This window comes from Chiloscyllium punctatum, chromosome 20, assembly GCF_047496795.1.
Source record: "Chiloscyllium punctatum isolate Juve2018m chromosome 20, sChiPun1.3, whole genome shotgun sequence".
In the NCBI taxonomy this organism is placed as follows: domain Eukaryota; kingdom Metazoa; phylum Chordata; class Chondrichthyes; order Orectolobiformes; family Hemiscylliidae; genus Chiloscyllium; species Chiloscyllium punctatum.
The window spans coordinates 37822473-37835739 of NC_092758.1; positions in this window are offsets into that span (position 1 = coordinate 37822473).

The following is a 13267-nucleotide window of genomic DNA, read 5'->3' on the forward strand; positions in this document are numbered from 1 at the left end:
TATTTCATTGCCATCCATCCTCCTTTGTGTTGGCTTTATCTTAAAGTTTAACTCTCATAAAGGCAAGGCACACAACATGGCTGGAAATCCTCACCACTTAAGAGGGAAAGTAAATCATGGCTTGGCATACAGGAGAATTTACGAGAGGCGGTTAGAAATGCATTGGAAACAGAAGGCTTGTAAAGACTACAAAATGCACATCATAGGCAGTCTCAGATTTATTTCTTAAACTATCACAATGCCCTTACATTCAGTGACTATTTCTTCAAGGGAAAAATATCGCCTGTGTACAACTGAACAAGCTGTTTCTTATCATAGGGAAGCAGCTGACAATGCGATGACCCATGTGTTTTTCACTGGGGGATTAGCTGCCAGAATGACATCTTCAATTGCTGCTATATCCCTAGCAACTGTGCAATGGCATTTAATTGTAAAAGCACCAGCACAGTGGATACATGAATTGAAGAACCGTGTACATGAGAGAATGTTACATAAGAATTGAAAAGGAAAGTGGTGTTGCTTCTTGGAAGATAGGGAAAAAAGAATACTCTTTGTCAATGTGTTCAGGAATCCAGATTTCAGGGACCTAGTCTCCTAAAGAAAAGAGAAACTGAACTCACGTGAAGGCAGTGAAAATGATTTCCATTCATACGGGTGAGTTGACAAATGACAGGAGTTCACTACATACATTTATAACACATTTCAGAAAATGGCAAAACCTACAGAAAACTTTGTAAATAGTGACAGTCCAGGATGTTTGTATAGCATTATCTGCCAGAAACAAGTTCGGTGGACATTGATGGTCTCTGCTGTGATTTCTATGTATAATATCTGTGTTCTGGCACAGATATTATGAATTGAACTCATACACAGGACTTCAATACCAAAAACTCTTGGTCGGCACTAATGGCGACCAGATGCTGACCTGAGTCTGTCCAGCTCCATTAAACTGTGAGGACTGGGCACAGATGTTAGTCTGGAGAGTAGTATTGTTCCTGCTGTTTTAAAGTTCCTTCCAGTGGGAACACAAGAAGCAACTTCACACACAAAAGGCTCCCAATGGAGCCTTGCCACAGGCAGTGGCAGGAAAGCAGCCCTTCTCAGACATGTTTCATTTTTGTCAGAGCAGTTATTACTTGCTAGTCTGTGGGCATACAACAGAGATTAGGCTTTCGAAATTAAGAGGTTATTAGTGACTGTTTTTGTGAGACAATCATTTGAGTTATAAATTCAAGGTGCAGGTTTTATCAGCAGAAGCACATGAATGCTTTATTGGCATTCATTACCATCCAGGCTCCAATTTAAAAAGCATAAAACTTGTTCTGAAGAATTTTAGTGCTGGTGCCATGTCTTGGAGAAAATACTGATTAAATGAATGGACTCAATGGCAATATTCAGATGTTGGTCCCACAGCTTACACAGTTTGATTGTATTTATGTTGTAGATTTATTCCCATTTCCTGATTCTTTAGGATTTATGCATGCACCATTCAGAACAGTAGATGAGCCTGACAATCAATTTTCATTTCATTAATCGAACCACAACACTTTCTTCTCTTTATCCACCCATTAGTCACTCTTTAACATGTCTCCTCTGAAGTTGATATGTGCTGCAATAATGCTTGGATACCATTAGGCCTCCAATACCTCAGCATCATCAGCAATTTCCATTAGCAAGCTTAGGATGTGAATCAGCTTGTCAGACCCAGGGTGAAAGAAGAGAAAAATCATAGCTGATCTTGCAACTACACCAATAAACATCCATTTCTAGTATTGAACATAGATATTGATGAGAATTCTTGGCTGCTTTCTTATCTTCATTAATTGATGAACACAGAGTTCTGTCGGACATCAGCTAATTGTGTTTTAAGTGAACGGTCAATATTTTATACCAAACATCTATGCTTGTGAGTAAGCTTCCCTTTCATGTGGGCATTAACCCATAAAGCGATCCAGTTAAATTTTAACATTTGAACACATTTGCTGGAGGGGATGCCAGTAGTAGATTAGGAAACCAAAAATAATAGGAGCAAATATGTGATAGAGTTTTAATTCAGTAATGGTATTAATGTTCAATTTGCAAGAAAAGCATAAGCCATATCTGACTATTGTATTATCATTGAATTATTGATGTTTTTGACTACAAGTTTTAGAATAGATTTCTTACATGTCTGTCATAGCAGAAAGTACAACTGCAGTGATGGCAGCTCAACCAGGGAAGGCTGCCCCTTCTGGTCCCCAGACATCCTGGACCACCATTTTGGGGGTTGTGAGAGAAACTGACAGAAGTATTTCTGCCAATGCCCATTCATTTTCTTGGCACTTTTCCTCTATGATAGAGATTGAATTCATATCCTTACACACTTTTGCCCCTTGGTTGGTTAATATTTTTGGAACGCTGTTACTATCTTCTCATCATGAAGACTGACACAAAGCTTTTATTCAACTTCTCTGCTATTCCTTAGATCCTCATTATTATAACTTGGCCTCATTCTTGATTTTCACTTTGATCTCTCTCATTTCCTTTCTATATTTAAGGAAGCTCTTGCTGTTCATCTTGCTGTTCATCTTCCAAGATTACCCTCAAAGTTTATTTTCTCACACTTTATAATCTATTTGGTCAGCTTTTGTTTGTTTTTAAAATCTTTCCAATCCTTTGACTTACAAATATCTTTGCAACGTTGTACATTTTTCTTTCAATTTGAATGTATCCTTATCTCCTCTGGTTAACCATGGTCTTCTGCTTCCTAGAATCCCTTTATCACACTGGGATATATCTTTGTTGTGAGCTGTAAGTATTTTTTTTAAATGCCTGCTTTTGTTGGTCATTTTGTCACTAAATTCCTTTTTAATTTACAACAGCCAGTTCTGCCCTCTGTTCTTGATAATTATTCTTATTAGGTTTAGCAAAGTTGTTAAACATTGCTAAGTAGAGACAAGAAAGCGAAGCTATTTTTCTTGCTCTCATCAGAACTAGGACCCAAGAAACAAAGTTGACAAATGTCACAACATTTTATGCAAAGTAAGAGGCCACTGATTGGTTGGGCAATAATTGGTATGGAGATACAACAAAAACATATTAACAGTTCATCTTAATTTCAAGACCAGCCGGATAAATTTGGATTGGTCAAAGCATTACCATGGGGATGCACCAAAGTTTAGCCATATCCATGATGCCATTTTTGTTTGAAAAAGGTGCAAAATAACTACAACTTTCCTCTCATTCATTTTAATGCATCTTTAAAATTCTCTTCCTGAAAAGGCAATGGATGCCTTTCTAAGGCAAAGGTAGATAAATCCTTCATTAATAGGGAGATGAAATATTATTGAGGATAAATAGAAATGTGGAGTTCAGGTTAAAATCAGATCAGCCATGATGTCATTGAATGGTGCAGCAGGATCAAAGGGGTGAGTGACCTACCCTTGTTCCTTGTTCGCAAGTTCTTTCTACGAAATAAATCATGTCTTGTGTATTAATATATGTAGTTTCTAGCATTCATAAGTGTGGCACACTTTGGGCCCAATTGACACTATAAAATTGATTTCTAGTCCTAAATCTTAGTACGGTCTGGATTGTTTAATAAATTATTTCTAATGGGAGAATCGCAAATAATGGTGGATATATTTAACTGAGGTTTGCAGCCACAGGCTGGTTGAGCACAAATGATCTACTGCCAGCTGTGAAAGATCAACAGGATGTAGTGTTTGATATAATCCACCAGTTATTGGGACTTACACCCTACATATCTGGCAACACACTGACACTGAAACTCAGATAGCACTTTACTCATTGGTGGTGAAGGCAATTTTTTTAATAGTTTGACAGTAGAATCCTTCCAGAGAGAAATTATTTGTGGATTTACTGGGTGTCCAATGTTTGACATAACTTCCTCTTCCAAGGTAATCTGAGGTAGACTGGTTCAGCTCAGGGCCAAAGGCAGTGGCTCTAGGCCCTTTGTTCAGTTTTTGCAATATACAATTAGTCATGAGTTAATCAGGATTTCCTTTATCATGTGAAATACTTTTGATATACCCTATCTCAGCATAAAGCTCACACAGTGAGCAGATGGCAAGGGCTCAAACATAATGTTGATAATATGATTGAGCTAGTAGCATGGAGGACTGTAGGAATCCAAACCTGTAAATGGATCAGAGAGTGTACACTTTGGGGCAGATGGTAGTTAATGATCCATTGTCCAACTTTTCAACTGATACATCAGGAAGGAAAGCTAATTTTCTTGCCCCATTTCAGTGGTAGGTTTGAGTGCAGGACGGATTTTGTGTAAAGTTGTGTAAAGAAATGTTTTGATATGGCTTTTGTTTAAGAATTGTGAATATGGTATTTGGATTAGATTACTTACAGAGTGGAAGCAGGCCCTTCGGCCCAACAAGTCCACACTGACCCGCCACCCATCCAGACCCATTTCCCTACCCCTAACACTATGGGCAATTTAGCATGGCCAATTAACCTAACCTGCACATTTTTGGACTGTGGGAGGAAACCGGAGCACCCGGAGGAAACCCACGCAGACTCGGGGAGAATGTGCAAACTCCACATAGTCAGTTGCCTGAGACAGGAATTGAACCCAGGTCTCTGGCGCTGTGAAGCAGCAGTGCTAACCACTGAAACTATGAAAGGGGTAGGAAGCTAGTGATCTTTCCATCAAAAATACACTTCTCATGGTAAGCAACAAAGTTGTCAGGAAGAGCTGGACTTAAGGAGTATCCCAAGATAACACCACCTATTTGGGAGTACATGGTGTCATTGAAACTGTACTCAACTGCTCAAGTTGCTAAGTTCATGTGTTCTGAGGACACAGATTCAGACACAGGTAGTATATCTAGATGGCCACGATATAGGGACATACTGTAAATATCAATAGCTTTTTTGAGTGATATGTTAGTGCATAAGCTGGAATTATCGAAAGAGCACATGGACATGCTGTTACTCACAGTATGTAATTCTTGTATAATCTTAATGAATGTGAAGGAATCCTTTGCTGTCGATTCAATTAGATCTTGTTGCAACGGCTTACACAGCCAATTCATGTTGTGCAGAATCAGTCATAAGTAGACTAGGACATAAGGAGATATTTGTTTCCAATGCACATTTCTCCCTCTCAGACTGAAAGATAAATTCTATCATGTTATGGTCATTGCTTTTTGGAACAGCTTTTACTCTGAGATTGTTTATTAAGTCTGCCTCATTACACACTGAAGGAATTCATTCTCCACACCATTTGTGCTGAAACAAAAACAAAAACAGCAAGTCTGCTAGCATCTGTGGAGAGAAAGCAGCTTCAGAACTTGGTGCCAACTTGGTTTACCCAGTCCTTATGCAAATTCAAATCAGCCACTATTCTTGTATTACCTATGTTACATCCAAACCTAATTTCCTGTTTTACAGTACACCCAACCTTTCTCAATGCAAGTTGAGTTGGCTGAAATCCTTTGAAGAAGTAACTGGGAGGGTTGAGATCAATATAATTGATATGGCTATGGACTGCCAAAAGGTGTTTGATACAATGCAATTATAGCAAAATTGAAACCCATACAAGAGGGAAGTATGTAGGGATGTCCCTCAGGGGCTAGAACTGGAACTAATGTTCTTCTTGATATGTTTTAATGACTTGGATTTGGGTGTATAGGCAGTACTTTCAAAGTTTTTGCTGATAATGTAGTAAACTATGGACAGATTATGTAATAAACTTCAAAAGAACAGAGACAGGTAGAAATAATCAGAATTTTAACTCCATTTTGGATCAAATTTGAGATGAAAGCATTGAAAATTTAATTCTAGACCCAAACCAATTTGCCAACTTCCAGTTTTAACTGGGTGTGGGGTGAGAAATAGATGGGCAATTAACTGAGTCAGGGGAGATCCTGCAGCTACGTTCAGCTCAGATTGTCTGAACCATGGAAGTGAGATGCTTTATTCAAACAGGATCGTACATGCTTACCTGAGTAATCGCTGTGATGCATAACACCCAGGCTCTCAAACTAATCTTCGTGAAGAATGTGCCTGACCTCATCCAACCCGAACACAAACTGTGACCCCACTCCCTACTTCGAACCTCTGATCCCATCCTCCACGTTCCTGCATCACAGACCATTGATCACCCACTTCCTCTAACCACTCTACAATGAGGTCTCCAACTTCTTCCTAACAGCACTCATACTCAGGACTTAACAGCACACTAGCATTGGACTTGCATCGGGCTGGGTGTATCCCCTCTATTGATATCCCTCAATGCTGAAATTAATTCCTTTCCCTCAAAGCTTCTCCACTCTTTCCCATCTCTCCAATCATTAAATCCTATACACTACACTTTAGAAAGTAAGTTAGAGAGGGCAGAGTGAAAATTTACTGGAACAGTATCAAGAATGAAAGCTCGCAGTTAAATGGAAATATTAGAGAAACCAGGCATGTTCTTCTATAAAAATTAAGGGGGATTTGCCAGAGGGGTTCAAAATCACAAAAGGCTTTTGACAAAGTAAGTGAAGAGAAACTATTTCCAACAGCAGAAGGTCAGTAATCAGAAGACTCAGATTCAAGCTGACTGACAAAAACCAATGTGAAATTAATAAAATAGTGAATTGATAATAAATAGTGAATTGATAATAAATAGTGAATTGTTCGCTGGAATGCAAAGTCTGAAAGCATGGTTGATGTACATCAATGGTAACACTTAAAAGAAAATTGGATGAATACATGAAGGGAAAAAACTACAGAATAAATGGGATTAGCAGTGGTGTGGGATTAATTGGACATATGGACTTTACCAAAAACTCAACAGAGCAAACAATGGGCCAAGAGATTTTCATCTGCCCTGTATCTTTACCCTGAATGTTTATTGAAAAGTGTTGGCCACCCTCCAATAAAATTAAAATCCAGCCCTGCTCAGACACTTCAGTCACATATGTGATCAATTTGCAGATTTTCAGAAGCCTTCATGAGCCTTGTACACAAATTACGTTCCAAAATCTAGTGTGCATTCGGGGATATAGTGTGCATTGGACATCTGACATTGCATTATTGAGCTCATTTCAAAAAAACTACATTTGATCAAAACAAATGAGCAACAACTTTGAATATTTGCAATGTTAAAAATGATTTTTGTAACAAAATGTGATTCATAAGGAAAACTGTGAAATCATAGACAGCTAAAGAGGATGATACTGGAGATCTTTTATAAGCGATTCTCATGTGTCACATCTTCCCCATATCCTTAATTTAGAGCCCATGCCTGCTTGCAAACTCACCTGGTCAGTTGGAGAACCAGACAGGAACACAAGATTACCACATCCATCACTGTACAACAATCAGCGTGCATATAACACCAAGTTGTTTATGTATGGAAATATGTGACTCCATTTGTTCAGCCTCACTGATATGCAAAATAATAGCATTTATCATTTGAATAAGGAAGCCCAATTGAGGATTAGTGTACTTTTTGAAAAAAAAGGTAAATGCAATACAATTGTTCAGAACGCCCTTGAGATTTACAAATCATCAATCAGCTTCACTCCCAAATTGCTACCTAGTGATGCATGTCTAAGAACGTACATGAAATGAAGGCTCCCAATAATCAGTCAGCTTACCAACATTCACTGTATGGATTCAGATATTGAAATGGCCACTTGGGTGAGTTACCACAATTGCTGATAAACTGATCACAGAGGGAAGGAAAGAAAATTGTTCACTCATATTTACTAAGTCATTGACCACAGTCCCAAATAATTCCTAACTATCTTACAGAATCTGAGCTAGTCAGAAAATATTTAGCACATTAAAATAAAATTAATGAATTCTAAAATAAGAAGTTTCAAGGTTGTTGCAAATAAATCAACTGAGGCTATTTGATACAATGCTCCAAAGTTTAATTAGTTGTTTGAAATAATTCTCACCTTATCTTTCTCATGGCTCCGTTAACCTGGTTACCTTGCTTGCCTTGTTTTTCCCTTTTATTAAAATCACAATATGTTGATGTATTCCAAAGTGGCACCCAATTTAGAAATACTGCCAGTGGCAAGAAAAATTAACTGAAAACTTAAACTTTAAATATGGGAAGGAGGAGAGGCATAAAATAGATTTAAGTCTTTCAAAGCAATCAAATGCATAACTCCAGATAAAACTTGGCATAAGAACCTAATTTAATCATATTGCATGCCAGTGTGTTTTATTTTTAAATAACATTCAACTTGACAAAATAAATATATAAATGTAGCTTAAATGTAATGAACAATATGAATACACAGTGTGAGGGGGTATGTTTCCATGGTTAGGTAATGGGATATGGAAAAGCACAGCAGGTCAGGCAGCATCTGAAAACCAGGAAAATCGTCATTTCAGACAAAAGCCCTTCATCAGGAAACAACATTCCTGATGAAGGGCTTTGGCCCGAAACGTTGATTTTCCTGCTCCTCGGATGTTGCCTGACCTGCTGTGCTTTTCCAGCACTACATTCTTGACTCTAATCTCCAGCATCTGCAGTACCCACTTTCACTTCGATAATGGGATATACCCATTACAAAGTCGACAAAGGCCATAGGAGTTCATGTATTCAAGTGGTGATGCCCGATATTGGATTTTGGGGCCTTATTTCCATGAGGCAAAATGTATGAAGCATTTAACAACAGGCCTGGAGTGAGGGCAAGAGTTAAGGGGGTCAGAAGGAACTCCTCTTTCAGTTAAGTATGAGAGCCATCATGTATTGTGCTCAGTGAAGTCTTGGACATTGAAATATTGAGAATGTGAAGGGTGAAACCATAATTTAAAAGAAATATTTCCACCTTTGAATGCTTTGACTAATTGTTCCTTGTTCCTCCGTAATGAGATTCACCACTATAGCAGCAGTGCAATTCCTGCTGAAATATGTAAGCACATACTGTATTATAGGTATTGAAGATGTTTTGTGTCCAAAAGAAAGGCACTGTGCTGTAGGATCTCTATATTTATATCTGAATAGTTGGCAGTTTGAAAATGCATCCACCCACCTGATCACAAGTACCCTCCTTAAAGTACCCATGTACATTTTTTAATTCAACCATTTCCAGCCATCTCTGGATTGGAGAGCCTGCACGTTGAACTTTGACTCCAACTGTCCCTAAATAATATACCTTTATATGGCCCACGGTGATCCTCTATGTTCCCCCATGTCACCTCTGTGAAGACTATGTAACTGACTGACAGCGGAACCCCCTTGACTGGACTGAGGACTGGACTCTATCAGTTCCCATTATAGTCATTCAGTTAAATAGATATGCATTGTGCCGCAACATTTACAGCTGGCCACATGCTGCAGGACTTTATGCCATTAACAAGATATCCCAAGACCCACAGACAGATCCATGTTTACCTGCACGAAAAAGCATGTCAATATGACAGTACTGATAGCCTTTGGCCCTTGCTGGAGTGTCAAGATGCTAACAGCTATGATATAACAATGCAATTCAAGGCATGGATGACGCAACATGCAGGTTAGTGCTAGGTGAGAAAGCAGTAAGAGAGCAAGCTAGCAACCTGGTTCAATCCATGAGCAGGGTGCCAGTCTGAGCACTCAATGTGTCCCAGCCATTGCCTTTCAGTGCTGATTGCCCACATTCCCTGCAATGCAAGTCTACATTTCCTGAGTAGCCTGCACTTGAATCAGAGATGACATAATGGCCGTGAAAGATTGGCACATGCTGAATGTCAATGTCTGTGCATGCAGCTGGTGCCCGTGGATTGTGTTGTCAGCTGTTCTTTGGCTGTACACAGCACAGAGTCATTTAGATCAAGCAGCAAGCTGAATCCATCAGGTATCCACTCTGGTTTCCATGTTGAGTTGTCTCACTCTTTGACTTATTTGATGAGTTTGGCAAGGTAGAAAGATAAATATTAATTAGGTGAGTTCAGCTGTCAATGAGGTGTTTAACAATAGTAATAACTCTCCCTAATTGGCATTTTGTCACTGCCTAGTGAGAAGCACGCTGTCCTACATGTAAAAAGCATAAAAGATAGAGCAAGATTCTCCCACCATTAAGATGGCCCTCACCAGACTTTCCATCCAACTTTACTACTAATCTGGTCATTGGCCACATTGCTCAGATCATTGTAAAGTTCTAGCCAACAGCTTGAAGTCATGTGGTGCATTTCTCATAGAAAAGTACTTTCCAGAGACATAGTCAGAGAAAACGGAATCCAGACCTGAAGATATTAAGAAATATCACCACAGTCTTGCTCAAACAAGTGGGCCTGAAGAAAAGTCAGAAAGAATGAGAACAAACTGGTGACTCAGAGAGGTTTAGGGAAGAAAACCGCTGGCATGGGACTAAATTAACTGAAAGTAACATTTCTAATAGTGGGACGCAGGCTGGGTTAGACTACATAAGAAGTCAAAACCAGAAGAGTGGAGAGTTATAGTGGACTATAGGCCTGAAGAAGGTTCAAGTTAGGACATGTCAGGATATGATGGGACTTTTAAATTAGAAATTTTGGGAGACTGGAAGCCAGTGGAGGCCAAAAAGGACAGATGGAATGAGTGCATGAATCCTATCATGCACTAAGTCTAAATGAGTAGAACTTAGTGCATGATAGGATTTTGACAATGGATTTTAATTTAGCGTAAGTTTATTGCGATGAAAGTTGGGAGGATAGCCAGAAGACTATTAGAGCAGTTTTGTCTGGATATGATGATTGCATGAATGAGAGTTTTAGCAGCAGATTGAAAGAAGTAAAAGCATAGACATTTAATTTTACAGAACTGGAAGTGAACTGTCTGTCCTGTAGACTATTGGAAATTGGAAACACAGCTGGGGACTGAATAGAATGCAAGCAATCTACATCAATCTGAACCAGCTTCAAGCAAATCACCATGTCTGAAAGTCAAAAAGGAGCAATCGTCATGGGGTGAAGGGGCTATCACCACTGCCAGTCAAGGGACTTGTCCTATTCCAGCCCAGAGAGTTAGTCATAGTCAATCAAGCCTTTAGTCCTCCCAGACTCCAGGAAGCCATATCCCAGCTATCTGGAAATTAGGCCATGCTCAGTCCTACTGGATGAGAGCAACCAGTGTGAAGGTTACAGGTATATCAGTCAGGGTGTAGTGAAGATTGAGTATGATGGAAATGGATGCAGTTAATGATTTTGCAGGAGAAAGGAAGGTGATGTGGTGGTTCTATTGAAAGAACAGGAAGCACAGAGGGCAGGAAGGGTTAGTAATTTGGGAGGATGAAGTGGATGAGAAATATTATGTGGGAATGGAACATGGAATATTGAGAGTTGTAATCTATGAGCCCTGGTAAGAGGCATGTGCTGTGGCAGAGTTAGTGTGGATGGTGGTTCTGAGACATTAAGGTGTCAGAGAGAAAATAGTGACACTTAACCTTCTGGATTTCAAAAGGTCACTAACCTTCTCTCTGATCTGCTGGGCATCTCATTTAACCCAGGATACAGTATTGATGGAATTTGGGTCCAGGCTCAGTTGGTCTTGTGATATAATTTTCTGTGGCAATCATGGAGATAAAGGACTGCCCTCCCGTCCTTCAACCCATCCACCAACATCTCCAGCTCCCTGTCTGTGAAACACAGGGTGATTTTCCCTTTTCTCTTGGCTCAGTCAAGAGCCATAGTGTGATGGGCAGATCCTGGCTCTGCAGCATGTGTAGTGGTGAGCAACTGGACTTTAAATATGACTCTAGAGGCATAAACACTAGAAGGTCTCAAGACTTACAAGTACATTCAGCTCTCAGGCTGCAGGATTCCCTCAGAAAGGTGTTCAGCAGCCCAGTTACTTAAGTAATGAAGTAAGGAGCAGAAGATTGCAACTCTAGTTGCTTCAAGCCATGGCAGACTTGGTGTTGTTTAGATTAGATTACTTACAATGTGGAAACAGGCCCTTCGGCCCAACAAGTCCACACCGCCCCGCCGAAGCGTAACCCACCCATACCCCTACATCTACATCTACCCCTTACCTAACACTACGGGAAATTTAGCATGGCCAATTCACCTGACCTGCACATCTTTGGACTGTGGGAGGAAACCGGAGCACCCGGAGGAAACCCACGCAGACACGGGGAGAACGTGCAAACTCCACACAGTCAGTCGCCTGAGGCGGGAATTGAACCCGGGTCTCCGGCGCTGCGAGGCAGCAGTGCTAACCACTGTGCCACCGTGCCGCCCACGTTGTGAATCGCACCCAGCAAAACTCTTTAACTGAAAATGGGAAAATTCCATGGAGACTGAAGAAAATTCAATGGAAAAACAACTGCTCATTAGAGAGTTGGTCCAGGGACTACATAATTGAGGCAAAATGACATAAATCTAAACCTTTCCCTCTACAAAATGGTTCTGCATTGATTTGTCTTTTGTACGGATAATTCAATGACATTCTGTGAAAGAATTTTCTACCAGTGTGTATGAGCCTGAAAATTATGATAATTACTTTGTTTTTTTTCTCAGTGTGCTGACAATATCAAAGATGGAACACAAATTGTACCATAATTGAGGCAAGCACTGGGTTAATCATGGTTTATCTGTCATTTTCATGATATACAAATGTTTTTGCCAGCATTCAGTAATACACATGAAACTGTTTACTCTCTGTGGGATGGCCTGCAGTCTTATATTCACCCTATTTTTTCTGACTAAGTGACTTGCCACATCAAAATGCAGTGAAGCCTTTCTGTTGAATTACAGTCACCGTGTGCAGACAGGCATGTCCTGAATCCATTGTTTCTCTTTTTATGTCAGTATTTCATTCCTCGCTCTTGATGTAAAATGTTGGTCTCCTGCATATTTTGCTCTCCTATCTCAGTTATCCTGTTGCCATGGTATATTCCATTCCTACAGGACAAGAAAGCAAATTCCAAAGCTATGCTAAATTGATTCGTCGTAGAGTGGTATTTTTATTACTTTATTGCAACAAAAAGTACTATTTCAAGTTTTCAGGGCCACAAAGCATCACTAAGTCCATTGGGCATCATATATCATGAAAACTGATTATGGCATCTGCCTTAGAACAGCTGAACAGTGAAACTCCTGCCTTAGGTTCTAAATTCGATTCGCAAGATTTCTGAAGGACTTCCATGGTAAGAAAGATTTGTTTTAAAACTGGAAAGAAACTGACAAACACAACACCGGCAGAATTATTGACCTCAGCTCAAAAGCCCCAAAACATTTCATAAGTACATTAAGAGCAAAAGGATTTCCAGGCAAAGAGTGTGACCTATTAGAGACCAAAGGGGCAATCTGTCCATTGTTGAGATCTTAGATGAATATTTTTCAT